Genomic DNA, 23,370 nt, shown 5'->3' with positions numbered 1-23,370 from the left:
GACCGGCCTCTGACCAGCACAGGCCCAGCACAAGCTTGCGCTGAGCCTGCTACAGCACTGGGCCAGCACTGACTGCCACAAGTAAGCTTTAAGGCATATTTGCAACAGTGCATGCCGGTGGTGGATGCACGCCGACACATCGGTTAGGATTGGGCCCTAAGCACATTGACTGGCAGTATACAAAATCCTGTTTAATTCTGCATGTTCTCCACACTATCCAATGACTGTGCACAATGACTGGTATTTATTCATATTTTCCATCCCGGTAATGGTAGCCACAACAGCAGACAGGGGGAGAGAGAGAGTGCACATGTATGTAGTCAATTCTCTGTCACACCGTTGCAGTAGAGGAACTGAACCAGATTCTTAGTTGCTGGCACTGTTCGAGTTCAGCAACAGGATTTTAGTAATTTCCCTCTGTTGACTCATTTCCCTCCAGTAAGAAGTACAGAGGAAAACAGGTTTAAAACTGAAGAGATGGTGTGAATGGCTTTGGAAGTTTCATAACTATGTCTAACTTTTTTGACTAGATTATCCGTATCCAGGGTTTTGTCTTTGTACTACAGTACTCTATAGCAGGGGTCTTCCAACCCCAGCCTGGGGGCCAGATGTGGCCTGCGGAGTGCCTCTATCCAGCCCGTGGCCAGCCTCTGATCCCCTGAGAGCCTCTGGCCCAGTTTACCAAACACAACTAGAGTTGTGCTTGTGGGGTGGAGGAATGGGGGTCCATTTAAGTGCGTGTGTTTAATTTCTTGGGCTGTGTTGATGCTTGGAGAAATCCTGGGCATTTGAGCTCATTCATTCATTCATTCATTCATTCATTCATTCATTCATCTAAGTTCCATCTCTAATGTATTTATTTAAATTTTATATTTAATTTTTTTTCCCGGCCCTTGACCCCATGCCAGATATTTGATGCGGCCCTTCGGCCGAAAAGTTTAGAGACCCCCTGCTCTACAGTATTACACTATTATCTAGTATAGACATTGCCATTTAAAATGAAGGATGGAGGAAACAAAAACAAATGGGAAATAACTGGGAGTAATTGAGGTGCACAATTCTGAGAAAAAACTGAGAACATTTTCTCATAGCTACGGTGATCATTGCTATCTCCTCACCTGGGGGGAGCAGATCATCCTCCAAAGGGCAGTTTACTGACATGCGCCAAGACAAAGAAAATGGAGAGACAGAAAATAATACTGAATTGATATCTTTATTTCACCACCACCCCCTGAAGGCTCAGGCAAGTAAACAGAAAGCAGCAATCTTGGACTGGTGGGTCCCTTTCTTCTTTAAGTCCAGTAACCCCTTCTTCATTCTCAAATGCCAAGATCAGGTGAAAGCTCTACACTGCACTCCTGGTAGTCTGTGGAGCTAGTGGAGAACCCAGCCCACTTATATTTGGAAAAGAAGAGCTGGATCCCCTCTAATGCAGGGGCCACCCAATTGGCAGGGAGCTGTCTGCTGCAGGCAGGAGAAAATGAGTTCCTACACTTCTCCAATGAGTTCCTTAACTTCCTCAGAAAGCTCACTCTTCATGAAACTATCTGCTGGAACACACCTGCTCACTCATCATCAGCCTAATTTGATCTGAATTCATTTTAGAATTCCTTCTAATGTTACCTCTGGTGGCATGCAAACCACTGCAGTAAGATTCATTTCTATGCTACCTAGTAGCACAGAGGTAGATTACCTCCTAAGTGGTCCACACCAAAGTTCCTTTCCATGGCTTTGTTATTCCAGTTCCCGCTCAAGGTAATAGCATAAGATAAACCATAGATTTATCTATGAAGTAGCAGCATAGTAATATTATTCTGATGTGGCTGAGATGGTGCTTCCTAGGCTGGTGACTGTCAATTACAGTGCTCACCACAGATGATCTTGAACTACACTTGGCCCTCTTAGAATATTCTAATATCCCTTTGAAGGATTAATCCTGCACAAAAGCTATGAAAATGTGGTGAGTGTACAAGAATGAATTTTAAATCAACTCTACTGAGCATACTTGAACCTTTGCTCTGAAACTCAGCTGCCTCCAAGGAAGTGCTTTCATTTCTCTCAAAACAATTATGTCAAGTCCATCTCTTCTTTCTGTTGCGGTTGGAATGTTTTTGGTTTTATGAGCAAAAGGTTCTATTTCCTAAAAGCGCTCATTGCTCATTGGTGAATTATAGCCTTGGCTCTGGTATTCTCCAACTCAGCAGTGCACTGCTAGAATAAATGCTTAAAGTGGATTTTCAGATTCTCTGTCGGATATCTATAGTTTGTTCTTTGGCATTCATTACTTTAGATAGAAAAATCAGTCTGGTGGCACTTGAACGACATACAGATTTCTGGTGGCCTAAGCTTTTGTGAACAAGAGCCCACTTTATCAAGTACATCTGCAGCAGTTCAGGGAGCAACCAGTGATATTGTTTATCAGTGAAATACGGTTATAATGCCGAATAAAATGGGCAGACATCAGATGCTCTTAACTTGCAGAGTCTGCTCTTGTTTTTGTGTTTGTGTCTTGCAGCTTTAAATGTGAATGTACTCAAGAACAAGCCTTTGAAGTCTGCTTTGAAATCGCTCCCTCCCACCCAAAAGAGTGCTCCCAATGTGAATATATATTAATAGCATTTCAGAAGACAAAAGCAAAAAAAAACAAAACCTTTGTTCTTCTTTCCAAAACACTCCAAGTCTTGGCTTGTTTTAAAATGATTTCTGTCTATGCCCCATCTTGGACTGCCCAAATGTGCCTCTTCTGAGAGTGTGAAAAGCACCTCACTTCCAAATGTTGTTTAAAAAAAAAATTGTGTTTTTGTGCTGGGTTATCTACAATTTCTTTTAGCCTTCTTTTGAAAGAAGTGCTCATTTACTTGAAAATAAGGCACCGACTCTCATGTACAATCTCTCTGTCTCTTCCACTCCTCCCTCTCTCCCCTCATGCTTTTATAGTGGTTTGCATTCCTATTACAAGACACTGACTGTCTGGGAAATCTTGTCAGCATGCTAAGTGGCAAAAGAATGTCTATTTTTATACAGGATACAGATTCTCTGTGTACGGAATGATTATACTTTACAAGAAACTGTTATGGAAACACATGTTTTATTCACTCTGTGTACCACTTTAGACAAACAGAAGCTCATTTTGTGATGCCAAGGGTATGTCACATATTTTGCTTTTCTGCTACATTCAAGATACTTGCCATCCAAAAGGGGGAGCCATAGTATTGTGCTAAGTTTTGACTTGAAAGTTTCTTGTAGACTTATATAATTGATTTTTTTTTGGGGGGGGGGGAGGGGGTTTGAATTTTTTTTCTTTTTGTTCCCATTTGTGTAACAGTATGCAAATTCATTTGATTTTTGTATTATTACATACCAAGATAAAAGAGGATGGTCAAAATTTAGAGAACTATTAGACTATTCAGCTTATCATAATTGAAACAAGGGTTTCAATTGAAACAAGAACAAACACCACACCTGTCCCAGCAGGAAGGCAAAGCAAATTAAGACATAGGTAAGGGCAGTCTTTATCCATAAAAGAAGAATAGAATCTAACCCACTAGGTTCTCATTCTAGTGAGTAAACCTGATCTCAAGCCTCTGAACGTGTCAATTGTATCATCTTTTTCATATTTGGCCTATTGTGTAGTAGTTCTGAATTTCGACTTAGACAAACCAACCCCAGTCATGAATCTTCCTGGGTGACCTTGGACCAGTCACTATCTTTCAATCTCACCTACCTCACAGGGCTGTTGTGAGGACAAAAAGAGGGGAGCAACCATCTCTACCACCCTGAGCTCCTTGTAGGAAGGGTAGCATTAAAATGTGAAAAATAAATAAATATTAGTGGTTGTGGCTGGTTTCCTTGTGGTGCTCTTCCTTGGACAGCATTGAGTTGTGGTACGTAAGTTGAATGAATTCCCCCACCCCTGCCAGATATCCCTCAGATCCCAGATTTAGAGCTCACTGCACAGTTAACTTTTAATGGGAGTGACTGACTGGGAATGACTATTCAAAACATAAGAAGAGTCCTCTCAGATCAAACCAAAGATCTGTCTAGGGATTCTGAACATTAAATGTATGGGCAGTTTCAGCTATCATTTTAACATATTTATTTGTCAAGAGGAGAGATCAAGCAGCATACAAGGCCTGTCCCAGTGAGCGCAACCTGCAGGTCCTCCGAACTGCTCGCAGCAAAGTCCAGCAGACTGCCAGGAGATGTGCTAACGACTACTGGCTCCAGCTCTGTTCCAAGATACAGATAGCAGCTGACACGGGCAACATCAAGGGGATGTATGATGGTATCAAGCAGGCCCTAGGTCCAACACAGAGGAAAATTGCCCCTCTGAAGTCTGCCACAGGCGAGGTCATCCAGGATCGGGCGCAGCAGATGGAACGCTGGGTGCAGCACTACTCTGAACTATATTCCAGAGAAAATGTAGTCACCGAAGAAGCACTGAACAACATTGAGTGCCTACCTGTGCTGGAAGAGCTTGTCAGTGAACCAACCCTAGAAGAACTTCACGTGGCCCTGGACTCCCTTGCCTTTGGCAAGGCACCTGGAAAAGACAGCATCCCTGCTGAAGTCCTAAAATGCTGCAAAGAGATCATCGTCACTGAGCTGCATGAAATCCTCTGTCTCTGCTGGAGAGAAGGTGGAGTACCTCAAGACATGAGGGATGCAAACATCATCACGCTGTACAAGAACAAAGGTGACAGGGATGACTGCAACAACTACCGCGGCATCTCTCTCCTTAGCGTTGTAGGAAAGCTGTTTGCCCAAGTTGTACTAAAGAGGCTCCAGGTACTTGCAGAGAGCGTCTATCCAGAATCGCAGTGTGGATTCCGAGCCAACAGGTCCACCACTGATATGGTATTCTCCCTTAGACAACTGCAGGAGAAATGCAGGGAACAACGACAGCCACTCTTTATAGCCTTCATAGATCTCACAAAGGCTTTCGACCTGGTCAGCAGAGACGGCCTCTTCAAGATTCTCCCCAAGATTGGATGTCCACCCAGGCTCCTCAGCATCATCAGATCTTTCCACAAGGACATGAAGGGCACTGTTGTCTTCGATGGCTCCACATCAGACCCTTTTGACATCCGAAGCGGAGTGAAGCAGGGCTGTGTTGTTGCACCAACCTTATTTGGGATTTTCTTCGCTGTCCTGCTGAAGCAGGCCTTTGGAACTGCAACAGAAGGCATCTATCTCCGGACCAGATCAGACGGAAAGCTCTTCAACCTCTCCAGACTGAGAGCAAAATCCAAAGTCCAGCTGAAATGTCTGCGTGACTTCCTCTTTGCCGACGATGCAGCTGTCACTACCCACTCTGCCAAAGATCTCCAGCAGCTCATGGATCATTTTAGCAAGGCCTGCCAAGATTTTGGACTGACAATCAGCCTGAAGAAAACACAGGTCATGGTTCAGGATGTGGACTCACCTCCCTGCATTACAATCTCTGAGCATGAACTGGAGGTTGTCCATGACTTTGTGTACCTTGGCTCAACGATCTCCGACACTCTTTCTCTCGATACCGAGCTAAACAAGCGCATCGGTAAAGCAGCTACCACGTTTTCCAGACTCACAAAGAGAGTCTGGTCCAACAAGAAGCTGACGGAACATACCAAGATCCAGGTCTACAGAGCTTGCGTCCTGAGTACACTTCTGTACTGCAGCGAGTCATGGACTCTTCGCTCACAACAGGAGAGGAAACTGAGCGCTTTCCACATGCGCTGCCTCCGACGCATCCTCGGCATCACCTGGCAGGACAAAGTTCCAAACAACACAGTCCTGGAACGTGCTGGAATCCCTAGCATGTATTCACTGCTGAAACAGAGACGCCTGCGTTGGCTTGGTCATGTCGTGAGAATGGATGATGGCCGGATCCCAAAGGATCTCCTCTATGGAGAACTCGTGCAAGGAAAGCGCCCTACAGGTAGACCACAGCTGCGATACAAGGACATCTGCAAGAGGGATCTGAAGGCCTTAGCGATGGACCTCAACAAGTGGGAAACCCTGGCCTCTGAGCGGCCCGCTTGGAGGCAGGCTGTGCAGCATGGCCTTTCCCAGTTTGAAGAGACACTTTGCCAACAGTCTGAGGCTAAGAGGCAAAGAAGGAAGGCCCATAGCCAGGGAGACAGACCAGGGACAGACTGCACTTGCTTCCGGTGTGGAAGGGATTGTCACTCCCGGATTGGCCTTTTCAGCCACACTAGACGCTGTGCCAGAACCACCTTTCAGAGCATGATACCATAGTATTTCGAGACTGAAGGTTGCCAATACAATTGTCAAGGGCACTGCATCTAATTTCTGGACTAATACAGCCACACAAGCACAGAGCCAGTGCAGAAGTTTCTGTGGTTACCTAACCCTCTGCAGCTAATGACTCGCACAAATGAGGAGTGTAACATGGAAAAAGAAAACTCATACAAGATCATGGGTCCTCTTCCCTAAATAGACAACTTGCATCTGTTCAGTTCTTGGTCAAGGCACTTTGCTATCCTAACCAATGCATGTTGTTGGGGCAAGGATATGCATCTATACCAGGGGTCTCCAAACCCTGGCCCGGGGGGCAGATGCAGCCCGCAGCAAGCCTCTATCTGGCCCGCAGCCAGCCTCTTGTCCCCTAAAAGCCTCTGGCCCACTCAACTGAACATGACCAGAGCTGTGCTCTGGTTGTGTCTGGAGGGTGTTCTGAGGGCCAGAGAAGTTGAATGAATGAACCCATCCGTTCATTTATTCACTCATCTAAGTTCCATCTCTAATTTATTTATTTAAATTTTATATTTCAATTTTTTTTCCGGCCCTCAACACCACGCCAGATATTTGATGCGGCCCTCTGACCAAAAACTTTGGAGATCCCTGATCTATACCGTACTGTTTGCCCTTGAAATCTAAGTGTGAATGATGTGAGAAAAGTGGAAACAAACTGAAGTTATTTGTAACTTCATGGTGTTTCTTAAGTGCCACAATTTTCAAATAAATATAATTATGGGACAACATAGAACTGGACAGCAAGAGATGCAAGGAAACTACAGCTGAGTAAGTTTAAGTATAGTGCTTTGGGCAGTGATGAACAACTGGGGCCATGGATTCATATTCCATACTGTGCTGTCCAGAAGGCACCAGCAACCATTCCCTGCAAGGGGAAGGCTCATAGCTCAATCATAAGAGTGCATTATTTGAATTCAGAAGGTCCATGTTTGAGAGCCAGTGTGGTGTAGTGGTTAAGGGTGTAGTCAGAAGAGGATAAGACAGACTTTGGTTGAAGTCCCCAGTCAGTGATGAAGGTAGCTGGGTGGGTCAGTCATACCCTTTCAGCCTAACTTGCCTCATAGAGATTTTGTGGGTTTTTGTGTTCTGCCCTAAGCTCCTTGAAGGAAGCACATAAATGTAATTAATAAGAAAAATGATAAATGATCCATCGCATCTCAATTTGGGACAAATTGGGCAGTCCTTTGCTTCATACCAGATACAGTTAGTCTGAAGAGAAACAATCTAAACGTGCTACGTATGTTCATGTGACCCAGTTGACCCTGAGTTCCTGCCCAGGTAGACAGAATCTGCTGAGGTATAGGTTTGCTTCTTTCCATTCCTTAATTTGGAAATTGAGTGTTCCCTTTGTTTTTTAAATTCGACGTGACTGTTTAGTCTGTCTCAAGACCCTGCTTTTGTGATCTGAACTTATGAGGATTTTCCTTTCATCTCTTCCTTTGTTGCCTCTTCCACATTCCCACTTGGGTATTAATATTCAGAAAGTGAGCCGCTTTGCTGTTTTGCTTTGTTGTCATTTGTCTCTGAAGTGTCAACGTTCGTCTGAGGAGCCAATATTCCAAAGACACTTGATTACACATTCCATGTTGCAAATAACGAACGTTTGCGACAAATCATTGTTTACCGACGGAATGTTGTAGAACATAAACTCCGGGGCTTTGAAGTGCTTGAGGAAAAGGCAGTGGTTCTTTAAGCTGCTATGATCAATACAACTGGCTCACTGATTTTTTTTTTCTTTCCAAAAAATAAATAATTCTGTAATCCGTATGTTCACAATAGTTTAATGATAATTTTCCCTCTGATCTTCCCTGGAAGAAATGCAGAACTAGTATAAGTAAGGCTGAAGCTTTTCCTCTCTCCATCCTAGCTCTTCCACTATTTATAGGCCTGGGCTATAGTTCCATGTACAAGCTCCAGCTATTGCTTTATGAAGCTGTGAATTTGACCTTGGGTTTTTGTTTTTTTTTTTCAGTTATTGAGACTGCAGTCCCTACAAAGAAGTAAAGTGGGATCTGGATATGCAGCAGAATGAAATGGGATTCAAAGTGTGCCAGTGCAACTCATTCTGCTCCCCTTCTAGGCCCAATCCGCCCACCCCAGCCTCCTCCTGTGCTTCCCCATCCCGTTGAACCACTTCCCTGCCTTCCCCCTGCCCCATTCTGCCCCGTGCCAGAGATACCAGCTCCAGCAGGCCTCTGTCATTCCATCAGCATGGGCAGAAAGGCTCTGCCCTTCCCACTGGTGCACCAGCTCCCGGTGCTACTACAGTGCTTTATGGCACTTTTGTGGTACCCTACATTGGTAGAATGCACATTCTGCAGGCACAGGCCTTAGACTGAATTGGTCCCACAGTCTTATCAACGTCCATTCTACCATCATAGAACCCTATCATTTCAGTCTGCTGCATGTGTAAATCCAGCCCAAGGGTCAAAATACATGTTCTGAGAAACACATGATTAGGACTTCTGTTTTTTGGTGTTTCAACTGTAAATAGTAGCTGCGGGTGGGTGGAGATATGAATTAGAGCTATAGTGTGTGGGGAGGCTTCAACTACCGTATTTTTCGCTCCATAAGACGAATTTCCCCCCCCCAAAAGTGGGGGGGGGGAGTGTGTGCGTCTTATGGAGCTGCAAAGCTGCAGGTGTTCTCAGGGCAGCAGAGCCTCCTTGGCAGGTGCTTCTGCCCCTGACCAGGGTCCTGCCTGTGCTCAATGGTAATGCAAATGCAAATGCAATGGTAATGCAAATGCAAATTGAAATGCAAATGCATTTAGTGACAATGCACTTGCAGAAAAATACTACAGTACCTCATTCTACCAGTGCAAGGATGATAAAGAAGAAAGGCTAGCATATAAAATTCCTTTTAAACTAGAGGTAGTAAAATATGCTAAGGAGCATGGAAACAGAGCAGCGGAGAGACATATTTTATTACACTATTTGGTTCAGAATATTTTTTTCCCTGTTTTCCTCCTCTAAAAAGTAGGTGCGTCTTATGGTCAGGTGCGTCTTATAGAGCGAAAAATACGGTATTTCCTCTTACAATGGTCCCAATTCATCACTACCCCAACACACAAATCTGCAATCTCCTCTGGGAGGAAATTTCCCATTGCTGGAATGAGAATTTGGCTGGGAACACTAGAAGGTGGATGCCACCATAGAAAAAAGGCCATGTTTAAGTGATCCAACCATCTTTCATCTGCAGAAGTGGTAACAGAAGAAACAGTAACAGCTATGCTTTGAATCTCAGGAGGCAGTGGGGACTTAGGACCCAATTCTACTGAGTGCGCGCCGGCTCACTGCTGGCATGCACTGTCGCAAACATGTTGTAAGGCATGTTTGTGGGCATTAGCACTGGCCCAGCGCCAGAGCCCATGCTGAGATAGCACTGATCAGAGGCCAGTGGTCTGCCACCCGGTGGTTGCTCAGAGCTCCGGGCAGTGGAGAGGTAAGTCAGGGCGGGAGGAGATGGGAGAAGGTGTTCCAGGGTGGAGGGAAGGCATGATGGGGAGAGGGGAAAAGGGGGTAAGACTGGAGGAGCTGAACTCTGCTGGATCTGGAGCCCTCAGTCTGGCTACGGCGTCCTTACTCTGCACCGGCTAAATAGCCAACGCAGAGTTGAGTAGCCCCATCTACTTCTGCTTCTTGAGTAGCCCCATCTACTGCTTCCCTTATTTGTGGGAAGGGGATGAATGTCCCCTTCCCCCAAAGAGGTATTGGAAGCCACCAGTGGCTGCTCGAACAGTGACAGGATGCCACAGCAGCCATTTTGGCGCCATGGCAGTTCTGTGTGCCGGGAAGCTCAGAATTGGGTTGTTATTCCATAACAGATGTTTCTTTAGATGTAGAGAAGACCTGAGATCATTTAGGGTTTTAATATTATAACCAGTCCAGACACTAATCAACAGATAGTGAAATTATGCCAAATCTCCTGCTTATCCCCAGTTTCCCTGGAAAAAATAAGGAAAGCAGCTCCTTTACAGCTGAATGATAGTATCTGCTGTAGCAGGTTAGGGCTGCTTAAGGAGATGTTTCTTATACTACACATTGGTCACAGGAAAGTTCTTTCTTGTAGAGGTAGTACATACTAGGAGCCTAAGAGCACAATCCTATCCTGCACGGGAACAGACAAGTCAACTCGGCCCAACTTAGTGAGGAAGCTGCCACGGAGGCTAGATTCAGCATCCGTGTTTCAGCGCATCTCTGTGCACTGACACAGCTTCCTCCTGAGGGACTTGCGCTGGCCCAAACCGCATCAGGACTGTGCCCTAATATTTACAGGTTGCTTACCACATACACAGTCTCCAGACTGTCTCTCACCTGCTCGCTAGCACTACATACAGAAGCAACAGATGGATGAAATGCAGCCACTACAATCTAGAGCAGGGGTGTCAAACTCATTTCACACTGAGGGCCAAATGGCATTCATGATGCCTGCTGAGAGCCGGAAGTGATGTCGTTAGGCAGGAAGTGATGTCATTAAACAGGTCATAACAAAAAATAAGCACTTCCTAAGCTGACTTAGGAATTCATTAACTACAAATGACAGAAAATACGCAAATCTTTATCATATTTCAAGACATGGGAGAGCCCAATTTTCATGGGGGCTGCTCTTTTAGCAGTAACACCTCAGCACTGCTCAGCAGCTGAGAGCCGGAGGGCTGGATAAAAAGCTTCCGCGGGCCGCATCCGGCCCCCGGGCCTTATGTTTGACACCCTGATCTAGAGACTGTGAATTCAATATTTTCAAATATTAGAACATGAAGGTAGCATTGCTTTCCTGCAACCTGTAAGTGCAGTGAGCAGTGTCTAAACTGGGCCTATTCCAGTTGTTTTTAGAGCTGGTCAGGCCCAGCCCCTTCATGACGCCAACTGAAGCAGTTGCCTCCAGTAGCAGATTGGGTGGGGGGGGGTGCCCATCTTTATGTGCCTATTTGCATCCACTGTTCCTCCTTCCATTCCCTGGCTTAGAAAAGGAAGAGGGGGGCAGAGAGAAAGAGGAAATATGGAGGAAAGGGGAGTGCTGAGCTAGGACATTGGGGGGGAGCAGATGCTGACACATCATCAGGTGGGGGGGCAACATTTGGGCAGACTCAAAGACCTGGCTCAAAGACCTGGCTGAGCTTTGGTTTCTGTAGTTTATATGCTGTCTGATTTATTTTCTAGAGTTTTCCCATAGGCAGTGGGTTCAGCCAAACTGTCCAGGCTTTCAGCATCTAAAACGAGAGCCAGGCTCTCAAAAGTGCTGAGCAGTGAGCATTTTTTAATTGAATCACCTTTGCCCACATTCCCAGAAGAGTTCAGTAGTTCAGGTAAACAGGAGCAGCCCTGCTTTGTTTCAGTGGCCTTGCATGTGAGCATGGCACCTTTGAAAGCTGTCGGAGTACCAGGTGGGCTTATGAGGGACTCCTGCTGAGTTCAGTGAACCTTTCACAAGTCTGTCTCAGTTCCATGTCTTCTTTGCCTGATTTCACTGTCTCAGCATATGTTTTAATAGGAAGTTTAGGAAAAAAACATATTTATGCTGGATGCTGTTCAGGCCTTTTATATATACTACTTTTTTCAACATACTTGAGTGCAGAAGCTTCCTTGAATCCAAAGAATAGCACACTTTTTTTTTTTTCTCCAAATTCAAGGACAGATTTGGGTGATGGGCAGCTCAATCCTATTCAGCGCTGGTGTAACAGGGATGGACACCCCACACCATATACAGCACTGAAACTGAGCAGGCCGGAAAATTCCTCAGGGTCAGGTTCCCTTACCGTGTGTGGTGCCCCAGTATGCCCAATGGGGCTACTTGGATCTGCCAAGGATCTGTCCAAGAAGCTCTAGGTAGGGCCTTCAGGCCAGAGAAGGGGATTAGGATATGGTGGAGGCCTCCTCTGATGACCCCAGGTCTAAACTTCCCCCTCCCTGTTCTCCCCTTGCCCTGAAACCCCCACCTGCTTCCATTCTGCCCTCCCTGCATCATGCGGTGCTGAACTTACCAGTGCTGAAAGCATCAGGCTGGATTCTGTGCTCACAGGATAACACAGGCCTTCCCACTAGCGCTCCCTACTCACAAGTCCCTGCTCACAAGTGATGGTAGTGCCAGTGCCGTAGTCACTGCGCCAGCCCTGCGTTAGTACAGGATTGGGCTGTCACTTTTATAATTGTTTTGTAGCAAAATATGTTCAAGAGGACTAAAAATGGGAAGGCCAGGAGTCCCAGAATTAAAAGTAATAAAGCAGACCATTGATCTAATTAAAATACCTCCACATCAACACCTCAAACACTTCCTTGAGATAGGAGTGGGGGGTTGCACAATTGCTATGTGGGTAATAAGGGATATCGCCACGTGTGTTGTCTTGAGAGGCAGGGCAGTATATAAATATGATATTCTTATCCTTATTAACTTTGCCTTGCTGAAACCAAGCAAAGTTCACCTGTTTCGGCATTCGGTTTCCCATAATGACCAACCAGATGACTCTCACAAGATCAACTTATTTATAAATGGAACCATGCTGAAGAAACCAAAATGCTGCCAGAAGCTTCTACAAGGCTCATTAGCAGCTTTTAATTCAAGGGGGCTTTGCCCATTTGATGTGGCAGAGCCATTGGTCCCCTCCAATTCTGATTCTGTGAAAGTAGCAGTCAATTCCCTTCTGTTGCTTGGAAAGCATCGATTGTCTCCTGTTGAGCCAGCTACAAATTGCGCCAGAGTCTTCAATCTAAGCTCCATTAGCTGTCTGCCTCAGAGGTGCATGCACATGCCCTGCTTCAGATTAATGGCAGCATTTTCACTTGATTAAGGAAGGTTTTGTTCGGCCCCTTCTGATCATTTGCAAATGGGCCTTGTTTTGTTTAATGCTAATAACAATGTCTCTGAGCTCTCTTTGTGAAAAATGTGGCATGATGCACAAATCAATGGCTAGACTGCTATTGACAACAGACCGACTTGCCTCCACTGAGGTTCAAAGAGCATTATTATATTTTGCTGCTTATGTAGACTGGATTGTACCGCTTACCTGTTTCAGTGAAATATGGCGCTATTCCATCTTTCTTAAAGTGGACTTTTCCCCCTCTTCAGGAACTGCAGGTTTCCTATTTTTTTTTTTTTTAAATGCTCATAATTTATTTTGTCATTATCTACCTTTACTTTTCAAGCTCTCTGAGATCTGCTGGAGAGGCTTTGTCCCAGATACTTTTTACAAGTTTGATAGTGAACAAATGGCACTCCCATAGTGCTTTCCAAACTATCAACAATGCAAAGCTTCAAGTCCCCTGCCAGAGTTGTATGCCCATTATTACAAAACAAAAATATCTGTCTCTTCACATGCCAGTGGAAATAGGCATAAATAAAATGGTTGCGAGCACAAGAGCCCTGAGTCATGATCCTTTCTCCAAGCATAAACAGCATTGTCTAGATTAGTGGTTCTCAAACTCTGAGCACCAGGACTCACTTTTTAGAACCAGAATCTGTTAGGACCCACAGGAACTGATGTTATGACAGGAAGTGACATCATTAGGCAGGAAAATTTTTAACAATCCTAGGCTGCAATCCTTCCCACACTTACCCAGGAGTAAGTCCCATTGACTATCATTGTTAAAAGCTTATACCAAGTAGCCTGTTAAAAGTACAGATTTGTAGCATTTCCCCAAATGCAGTCACACACCATGGTAGCCTCAAGTTTAATATATCAAAAATAAAATATTTACATGAATGGGGATCCACCTGAAATTGGCTCGCGACCCACCTAGTGGGTCCCGACCCACAGTTTGAGAAACACTGGTCTAGATAATATCTGGATCCGCCATTAGCTGTGAACAGAAGGGACACCAGTGTGGATGAAACACGGGGGCTGTGAGGCTCACTGCACTGGTTCATCCAAGCACTTGTTGCACAGATGTATCACTACCTGAGCATACCAAGAACCTTTCCTAGGATCCCACTTTGTGCTTATCTTTGTGTGTGATGATTGATTATCCTACCATTTCCATTCAAATGAAAGAAAAACAGCAACACTTTTCTATCGATTGTGCTTTCAAGCATGCATGTGGGTGTGGTTTGGGAAAATACTTTTACAAGTGATGATTGTTATACAAAAATTATCATTAAGCATGACCTCTGATTTTTGTAGAGATCCAAAGTCCCCACACATTGCTTCTCCTGTGCATGTGTGTGTGTTGTGTTGTCATTTATTTCATTATTGCATTTGCATTGTCATTATTCCAGTCATTTATTTCAGTTGAGTAGTGTTCTTACTGTGACTGGTATGTTTCTGAGGCACAAAAAAAGTGAGTAAATAAAGATAACTTGTGCTCATAATTGAATGTCCCCTTGCCCTGGCATTAAGTGATAGCTGTATCGATTGAGAAGAGACATAAGGATGCCCCAATACGTGTTATTCACTGGAACAGATCCAGTGGAAGACTTCCTTACCTCACTGATAGCTGTTAGCCACCCAATTTTATTTTGTCACAAAGAGCACTTTTCATGTGTGTGCATGTGTGTGTGTGTGAGAGAGAGACAACAGCCTCTTTTGAAATTCAGGATTCTTTTTATTGCCTGCTAAGTGCCCAGGCTGACTAGCATGAAATTTAATTTGTGCTAATCAACTTGAGGTGAGGGGAGCAGAAAATTAATGGGTCTCATTTTATGTTACATTTTTTACAGCAACCTCTCCCTAATTATGTCCCTTAATAAAATAGAATATGTTTTGTATTGAAGCTTTTATACTTCACAAACCCATAATTTAAGCACTAATTGCACCCGGACTGTGGAGGAGAAAGCTGTGTAGCTGTTGTGCTTTCAATGATAGCTCTGAGAGAACTACCACATCTCCTGGGGTGGCTGACAGCACGCTCGAAAGGTAGTTTATCTAAAAAAAAAGCAGTTGGGATTTGTGGGTGGGAGAAAACATATGCTCAGCTCACCTGCTCCTAGTGACTGATTCCAAAGCTTTGTAAAATATAAGGACCACTATTGATCTATCTGGTCCATTGTTCCGCTTCCAAGAGTGGCCAGCTAGATGGCCCTGGGAAGCTCTCATGCAGAAGGGGAGGACTCAATGGGAGATCACTGTTTTGCATGTTCACCACCTGGCATCTCCAAGTAGGAAAAGATCTGTCTCTGATACCCTGCAGAGCCAGTTAATATAGACCAGAGCTGTTCAAACCATGGCTCAAACCACATGCAGCTCTTTGACATATAATGTGCAGCTCTAGGAAATATATTGTTTGAGCACCTTTTTGCATCACAGTTAATAGATGAAAAAGAAATTTTCAAGCTTTATACTTTTTTACTGGGTATAAAGTGAGGGTCCACTGGATTCAAACATAAGTTTAATGTTCACGGTGAATAAATCTATTTAAGAATTTAAATGTTTCTTAAATATTGCGGCTCTCAAACATTTGAAGTTTATCGTATGTGGTTCTTATATTAAGCAAGTTTGGCCACCCCTGGTATAGACAATACTGAGTTAGATGGACTGGATGATCTCATTCAGTATAAGGCAGTTTCATTTGTTCATTCAACCAGAGGTCCTCCGCTGTTGTTTGGTACTGAGAGAGTTCATAAATACCCGTTAATAGTTCCATCTTGCAAGAATTTTGCCTATCTTCCTTTTTAAAATCAATCAAAGCTAATTGCTATCACCACACCTGAGGGCAAGGATTCCGTACATTATAGCCCAATCCTATCCCCTGCCAATCCATAGCACGCAGGTATCATAGCACATATAGAAAGAGATCAAATACTAGAAATACTGCACAATTATAAAAATCCTACTGGAAAATATAAATACAGAAGTTCTAAAACACAAATCATTCTCTTTGGTGCTGTATTTTAGTGCAAGTCATGTTCATGAATCCTCAAATCCTACCCAGAGCATGAATTGGGCTTGATATGTGTTACCATAGTTGCATAAGAGTCACTTTTCCATGAGTGACACCTGGGTGATTGGGGTTATTTTTCAGTGTACCAGCCTCACAGACAGTGGCCATCGTGTAGAACAGTGGTTCTCCATCTGTGGGTTTGGGAACCACCAGTGGGTTGTGAGCCAATTTTGGTTGTTCGTGAAACTGACAGGGCAGATCAGGCTATGTGCATCAAGGGTTAAGCAAGCTGGTACTTGGGGTGCGGAGCACTGCTGCCCAATCACCATTACAGCCACACCCCTTGGCATTTATGAATAAGGCAGCAGCCTCGATGGCCTCTAAGAAGTTTGAGAACCACTGTATGTAGAACCTTTCCATTTAATTTGCAACCACTCCTTGATGGAGTGCTGCTTTTCTGGTCAAGACCTGTGCGACTGACATAAACTCACTCCATTTAAATATTACCCCAGTTGCATGAGAGCCACCCCTGAAAAAGCAGCTTCCAAGAGATTATGGTTATATTTTTCACCATCCCTCAGCCCTGTTCTCATAACCATAATATGTGGGGTTTTTTTTTGGCAGTTCTAAATTATGAATTCATTTATAAATGCATTGCATTTATATCTTGTCATTCCTTTAAAGAGTTCAGGGCAGTACACATTGTTCTCTCCCTTCTTCCCATCCCCAGTATCTTCACAACAATCCTGTGAGGTAGGTTAGGCCAACAGATAGTGACTAACCCAAGGCTACCCTGTAACCCAATAATGAGTTTGGATTTGAACCAAGGTCTCTAAGGTCAGAATGTGATACTCTAACCCAGGGGTGTCCAAAGTTTTTGGCAGAAGGGCCACATCATCTCTCTGACACTGTGTTGGGGGCCAGGGAAAAAAAGAATTAATTTACATTTAAAATTTGAATAAATTTACATAAGTTATATAAATGAATATATTAAAGATGAACTTATATTAATGAATGACGGTCTTGCAATAGCTCAAGGCCTGTAAAAGGCCTTGCACAAAGCAAGGCTGGTCTTTCCTTTGCTGCCGCTACTGCATCACAGACGTGAAAGAGCAAGCAGTGGAGGAAGCCCTCATCCCACAGCTCACGCAAGAGGTCAGATAGTCGCCCTCACGCTGAGAGCAGTTGCATCGGGCCAGCGTGGGCTTCAACAAATCTCCGGAGGGCCAGAGGCTCATTGGAGACCAGGGGCTCCTGAGGGCCGCATTGAAAGGCCTCGAGGGCCGCAAGTGGCCCCAGGGCCAGGGTTTGGGCACCCCTGCTCTAACCACTTCTAAAGTATATCAGAATGATTTTTGACAGGATTTTTAGAGGAAAATTTTGAAGACTCCTAAAGAGGATTTTCTGGAAAATTGAAATTTATAGTTTTGTGAGTAATTGGGATTAGGGAATGCAGATTAAAGTTGTCTGGTGACTTTCTTTCCATCAGTCCATCCATAGCACACTTCCTTTTCCTGAGTCAGACCACTGGTCTATCTACCTCAGCATGTCAATATAGGCTGGCAGCACCTCTCCCGGGTTTCAGACAGGAATTTTTCTCTGCTCTGTCTGGAGATGCCAGTGATTTTACCTGGGACTCTAGACATGCAAAACAAGGTTTTCTGCCAATGAGCAACAGCCCATCTTCCTCCTATCAGGCCATGAAGTGTAAATCATGGTTTTCAGTCTAGCACAAATGCCCTGTCGTTTCTCAAGGCTCAGAGAAGGTTCTGGGGTGGGTTTTCTTCTTCTCTATTAATCCCTTCAAAACTCATTGAACGTAGGGGGTCATCTTGTGTGTGTCCAATCAGGTACTACGTAGCATTTCGGTGGCACCCTAACTACTGCCACATTCAGAATGCCTGGGGTGAGTGCCACTTGAACATGCAACTGCACCCACTGCACTCCTGTTGTGATGCTACTGGCCATATTCCTAGTTGCTTGCAAACCCTGTGGGTTGTACATTCCCTAGGCTGTGCCTTGTTTGCTTATTAACATGGAAACAGACAAGGCTCAAACAACAAGAATATTATCTCAAATTTATGTGCCGGTGGGATATTTGCATTGTCTTTTACTAAATTATGACAGCATTTGCTAGACTTTCATCTCATCTTAACAGTGTGCTGCTTTCTGGGTGTTGCTTTGCAGTTATAATGCTCTCTCTCTCTCTCTCTCTCTCTCGCTCTCTCAGGGCGCAATCCTAACCCCTTATTGTCAGTACTTTCCAGCACTGACATAAGGACAATGCAGCTCTGAGGTAAAGGAACAAACATTCCCTTACTTTGAGGAGGCCTCTGTGAGGGATACCCAACTGCAGGAAGCAGCACATGTCCCATTGGCTGGAAAGCACTGACCTAAGGGGTTAGGATTGCACCCTAAGATTCTTTCAATGTGTCAGTTGGTACTTCTGTGTAATGATGGGAGCACATTTCCACAGACATGTTCACTTCTTGAACTAGTTGGCAACCTTCAGTCTCGAAAGACTATGGTATAAGCCTACAGCACCTGGTATTCCCAGGCGGTCTCCCATCCAAGTACTAACCAAGCCTGACGCTGCTTAGCTTCCGAGATCAGATGAGATCGGGCATCTGCAGGGTCTGAATGAAACAAATTTTGCCCATAAACATAAACTATTATCCAGGTAGCATTAACAACAGCATTAGAGTTTGTTTTTTTAAATGCAAATTCTGATCATTTACATTTTTATATGTAGCCTGCCAAGAAAATAACTGGTGTAAGTAATAAGCCTGTGCATTAACAAAAAATGTGTGAATATCTCCCGCAGCAGTTGCAGTCCATTTGTCATGAGTCACCTCTTCACAGATTTGGAGGCTACTTAAGGTAGCCAGTGTCTCGATTTAGTGAATCCAGAAACTTGGCAAAACAAACAATGAACAAACAAAACCAACCACCCCACAAAACCCCTACACTTTTTGTATGAGTGTCACATTTAAATGAAGCCGACATCAGAAGTCTGGAGGCAGTAGGGATGAGTACTTCAGCGATGGCAGGTATGATGTGTACTGACTTTTAAAACAAATGCATTTAGAAGGGTGGTATGACGGGAAATCAAGGTACAGCAGAATGGTGGAGACAACAAACTGTTGAAAAGATGCTGAAGGGAATGGTGCAAGGACATCCAAGGCCTGAGGACTCTAGAGGCTGACCTCCACTTTCACATTGACTGGATTTTGTATATGCCAGTACATGACGAACTGACTAAAAGCTAGTCTTATGGACTTAAACGAATGGTGACGATACATGAAATATATCAAATATGACAATGAAAAACTCAAAGGCTACTTCTGTGCAGCCTTAATATGCTCCAAGTCTTTGGGATAGATGGGATAATCAACGCAAAACAAAAGCAGCATCTAATCTGCCCAAGTTCCCAAGCTTCACTACCAGAGCTACAGGAAGCATATTTGTTGTCTTGTGCTTGCTGCTCCTGGAGCTATCCTATGGCTTGTGTGCCTTCAGATTACAATTGCCACCAGGATGCCATTAAAGATTGCATTTCCCTGATGGGTTTTGTGCAATGTGTGCACACATCATAATTTTGAGATGTACTTGTTATGTGAGTACCATCATCATGTGATATTTTTCTACATCCACTCCTGACATTCTGGACAGCTGTGGAGAGGCTCACAGTATGAAGACAGTGCTCCTGTGGAAAGTACTTCTGAACATGCTGTGAGTGAGAGCGGAGAACATTCACCATTGGAATAGCCCTCCAGCTGTTAATGCAGGTGGAGGGAAACTTGTCCGGTTCCCCACCTGCATGACGTGGTGAGCAGCTATTGGTTGAGAGAGGAGCAAGCTGGGGCGTGTAGTTCAAAGGCTGGTGCCCATGCTTTCCCAGCCTCTTTGTTCCGCTCCGGGTTTCGAGGTGTACTACAAGCCCGGTTGGAGTTGATAGAGCCAGAAGGATGGTGAATGTGCACCTGGGGAGGGAAGTGTCGGCAGCTGGCGGCCTGGTGCTTTGCCACCCAGATAAAGTGAGCTCTCAGCTGCACCTTCACAGGGGAGCTGGCATGCATCTCTCAGAGGTCGGGAACCATATCTTTCTGTCAGACTTGCAACGGGTCCTGCAAGGACTCTTAGATGGGGTGCGGGGATGCTAAGCACTAGGCTAACCCCCCCCACCCCCCCCCCCCGTGGCAGGGTAGTGCAGGAACGGGAGGAGAAATAGGGAACTGGTGTCTACCCCTTCAGGCAAGCAACAGGCCGGGTTAAGGCCAGTGCTGAGCCCTGAGGCTACCCTGATCGGGGCAGCCTGGCTTGACCCTGGAATGGAATTGGGATGCTCACCTTTGTGGTTCCCCAGCTCAGGGTGGGCAGAACAATTCAGCTGGCTGGACCCCGTTTCCAGGGGTTGGTGATAAAGAACCTGGGAGAGCCTTGGGCAAGCTCAGGTTCTGAGTCAAGGTGGTTCGCCCAAAGGAGGGCTCAGACAGGAACTGTCTCCTCCTAGTTAGGTGCCCGCACTAAAGGGAGGTGGAGTATAGTCAAGACCTGTTACATTGCACAATCGCTGTGCAACCTTATAATGGAATAAATCATGATCCTGTTTCAACCAAGTCTTTTGTGTCACACACGTTTGTGGGGGGATACCTGGGCAATGCAATTTCCACTACCATCCTTGTAGCAAAGATAATGTTTGCTCCAGCCCTTCTTAGGTCTGTTCCTCTGGGCCTCCCCATTTCTCTTTCACATACATAACCTATCACATAAGCAAGGTCAACCTATCCTAGTGTACCTCAATTCACTCTCCTCTCCTCTCCTCAGCATTTGATTCCTTCATTATAATACTTTTAGGATACCTGTTGCTTTTGTTTCTTCCTCTGCAGCCTATTTAGGAGAAGAGGGGTGCACATCAATCTATGACTAGTTCTTTCTTTGCATAAGTTTCACAGAAATTGGTGATTGCTGTTCCCCTTAACTCAATTCATCCATGTATTGCTGTTTGTTCCATTTCCCCGAACCATCACTTTTTTTGCATGCATGTACACCCATATCCCTCTCAGCAAGCAGCATGGCCTAGTGAAGATTTTCATATTTGCCACTTAGAAATCATAATTTAATTTTGCTTCTTTTTATGTTTATGCAGTGGCTGTCTTAGCCACTATGGCACCTGGGGGCAAACTTCTAGGGCCCCCCCCATCTGGAGGTGCCACTACCCCAGCACCATTCTGAAGGCTAGGGAGGCCACACATAGCCTTACTATTATTATAAACTTAATATTGTAAGAGAATACTAAAAGTACTAAAAGTTTAACCAGAATGGCTCCCATTGTCAAAGCAGCATATCTGAAAAGCTGGTCCTAACTAACAGCCGAATCCTATTATGTCTACTCAGAAGTAAGTCCCATTAGAGTCAATGAGCTTAGTCCCAGGAAAGCGTGGATAGGATTGGACTGTAACTAACGATCAGTGCAATCTTATACATTTTTTCCTCTTTCTTTCAGAAGTAAGTGCCACTGAGCTCAGCGGAAGTTACTCCAGGCAAGTGCATGTAGGACTGCAGCCTAAGTGATGGTGCTGAACTTTAAAATGGAGCAGTGGTTCAGAAACAAACATCCCCAGGCTGGATAGGGAGACCCCCAGGGTCTATGATGTTCCTAATCACATTGGGAGCATGAAGTAGCTCTGAATAGGTCTAGATCAGGGGTGCTCACACTTTTTTGGCTCGAGAGCTACTTTGAAACCCAGCAAGGCCTGGAGATCTACTAGGGGGGAAGGAATATTTTAATATTCATTACACACACACACACACACACACACACACACAATGTATATGTAATATTCTATCTATATCTATCTATCAAATCTCTTATATATAGTATATATTAAATATATTAATAAATATTAATATATATTTTTATACACACATTATATATGTGTATATATATGTATGTATATATGTGTGTGTGTGTGTGTGTGTGTGTGTGTGAGAGAGAGAGAGAGAGAGAGAGAGAGAGAGTCCCCTTTGGTGTGGGAGAAAGGCAGGATAAAAATCACATATACTGCTGAGTCAGCAGTCAGTCCCATTACAGTCAATGGGGCTTACTCCCGGGTAAGTGTGGACAGAGCTGCAGCTGTGTGTCGGCGGGGCTCACTCCCAGGCAAGCGTGGCTGGTACTGCAACCTTCGAGCCCCGCCGCGCGTCTGCTCAGCAGCCAGTTCCCCTGCAGCCAGGGGCCACTCCCGTGAGCGTGGCGGGACCGCAGCCTTACTTGTAGGTGAAGCCGTCCCCGCAGTTGAGCATCTGCTGGGCAATGAGGCCGTCGTTGGGCACATAGCCGGTGCCGCCGCTGATCAGGTAATCGGCCATGCTGGGCGCCCGGGTGGACCGCGGCAGAGAGAGGGAGAGGGAGAGGGAGAGCAGAGCGCGCGCCAACCTCCCTCCGCCACGTGGGTGCTCCTTCCCCTGCGCGCACACATACGGGACTCCTACTGCCGGGCAGCGCGTGCACGCGCTGACGAGATCAGCCGCGCACTCCAAAAGACACTTGAGCCTGGCGTGTGACGAACCCCGCCCCCTTCTATGGTGCTCTCTCCAATCTAAAATAACCCGGAGTTGCACCCTGTGCATGTGTGGGTGTGACTCTAGCAATGAAGTCTATAGCGGCTATATAGACTTCATTGCTAGTTTCACACCCGCACATGCACAGGGTGCAACTCCGGGTTATTTTAGATTGGAGAGACAGGGCTCCGCGATCGACTCATTTTGCCTGGCGAGCTACCAGTCGATCGCGAACGACGTACTGAGCACCTCTGGTCTAGATTAAATAACTTTAACTGAGATGAGTCTAAGGGTACTCAGATTAATTTGTTTATGAGCTCGTTCCTAATCTTGCCTGGGGGAACTCGCCCATCAGCAGAATGTAGCCATGGATGGAAGAGTTCTGTGTCTTGTGATTATGCAAAACCTAAGCTAGCAATTCGGTTTTTTCCAGAGATGAAAACTTTCCCATCAAGTCATGTTGAATGTTTATTTTTGGCTTGCAGGCACAACTGAACATGAGGCGGATCTGGCAGAAAGGGAACCTGCTGAATGGAACGACATCCCAATGATGTCATACCTCTTTCTGACATATGCTATGCTGAGCAATAGAGAACTCGAGTGAAAGCCAACCAGCACAACATAAATATGACCTATTTGATTTACGTTTTGCATTTTTCCATTGACAGTATTATTTTCCCAATAAAATCTGCCTCTTCTTGACCTACACTTGTAAACTCCTTTCTTGTTTTTCTGG

The 23,370-nt window shown here is 45.0% G+C and overlaps 1 protein-coding gene and 1 pseudogene across 1 annotated transcript in view; both read right to left on the bottom strand.

Moving 5' to 3' along the window:
• The window catches only part of CDH9 (cadherin 9), a 143,991-nt gene that overhangs the window by 103,909 nt on the left and 16,712 nt on the right, over window positions 1-23,370 (bottom strand). The window lies entirely within an intron of this gene.
• On the bottom strand, window positions 18,603-18,734 carry LOC136649980 (5S ribosomal RNA; annotated as a pseudogene).

This window comes from Tiliqua scincoides, chromosome 4 (genome assembly GCF_035046505.1).
Source record: "Tiliqua scincoides isolate rTilSci1 chromosome 4, rTilSci1.hap2, whole genome shotgun sequence".
Lineage (NCBI taxonomy): Eukaryota > Metazoa > Chordata > Lepidosauria > Squamata > Scincidae > Tiliqua > Tiliqua scincoides.
The sequence above is the reverse complement of the archived record's forward strand: the minus strand, read 5'-3'. Positions and strand labels throughout refer to the sequence as shown.